This window comes from Frankliniella occidentalis, unplaced genomic scaffold (genome assembly GCF_000697945.3).
Source record: "Frankliniella occidentalis isolate FOCC.00 unplaced genomic scaffold, Focc_3.1 Scaffold84, whole genome shotgun sequence".
NCBI classification, from domain to species: domain Eukaryota; kingdom Metazoa; phylum Arthropoda; class Insecta; order Thysanoptera; family Thripidae; genus Frankliniella; species Frankliniella occidentalis.
The window spans coordinates 1,031,283-1,032,519 of record NW_026267213.1 but is presented as its reverse complement, the minus strand read 5'-3'; positions in this window follow the sequence as shown (position 1 = coordinate 1,032,519).

Sequence of the window (1,237 nt, the reverse complement as noted above, 5' to 3'; positions counted from 1 at the left end):
ACGGCGGGGCGTGGTTAGGTTAGGGCGTGGCGCGGTGTGACGAAGCGCAGCATTGTGTTGTTTAACGTGACGCACTCCCCTTGGGACACCCTCCCTCTCTCTCTCTCTCTCTCTCTCTCTCTCTCTCTCTCTCTCTCTCTCTCTCTCTCTCTCTCTCTCTTTCTCTCCCTCTCTCTCTCCGGATGCCCGCCCTCCTGTTCGCCCACGAGCCTCCCTCGGGTCCAGCACTCCGCAATCTCTGTGTACACGCAACATCCCCTGCTCGCCCGACTCTCCCCCGGCTGTGTAAGTGTGGTCCAGCCCGGCAGTGTCGCACGACAGGTGAGGCTGCCGGCCTCTCCCTCGGCCTCTCTCTGCCCCGCCACGCCCCCGCTAGGAGGTGGCCCACTTTCTGGCACATCAACACGCGGGTCACCAGCTGGAACACTAGGGTCCACCAGAAGGTTGACCTGTCAGCTGACCAGGAAAAGTGGGGGGCCTCAACAAGTTGAACCTTTCTCTGGTCCGAAAAAAAGGGAGGAAAAGAGAGAGGGAGAGGCTGGGTCACTATCACTTGCACCAATAACGGCTCAGAGGCAGGACAAAACTCGCACGACGAGTCGCGACTCATGGTGCGGGCCGTTCGTACAAAACCAGTGTTGTGACTTGTGCGGGTACGGCGCGGTGGCGCCGGGCGCTGGCCCCCCTGGGGCCTCCATAAAACACCTGGCGCCGGCCCGGCCCGCTCGACCGCGCCTTCCAGAGGGCGGTATAAATCCGACGGCCCCGGCGCGCGGCCCGGGCGCCTGCATGCTTTACGAAGCTTACGAGAGGACTAATAATAAAAACGTGCCTTGGCCATCAACCCCGTCGCCTACACCCAGCTCACCGGGAGAGCACCTTTACTTATCTCTCCCCGCTCTGCGATATTTTTCCTTTTTTTATTTAGCGCTCTTCGCCTCTCCCTCTCCTTATTTCCTCCAGCTTGCGCACAAAAGAGCACGCAATGCACACAGTGATGTACAATATATTTTGTAACAAAAGTATTACCGTTTTACCGTCAGTAAAAAAACATTCTCGTGGTACCCGCGGAGTAACGTCGGACAGTACACATACATATATTCCACGAGCGGTGCGCGCAGGACGAGAGGGGTTGGAGGGGGATGGGGTGTTTGCGCCGGAGAGATAGGCAGTTCCACAACACCCAGGACGAATAACACCCCACGCCCCCACACCCAACCTCTCCTCTTTCTCCCCC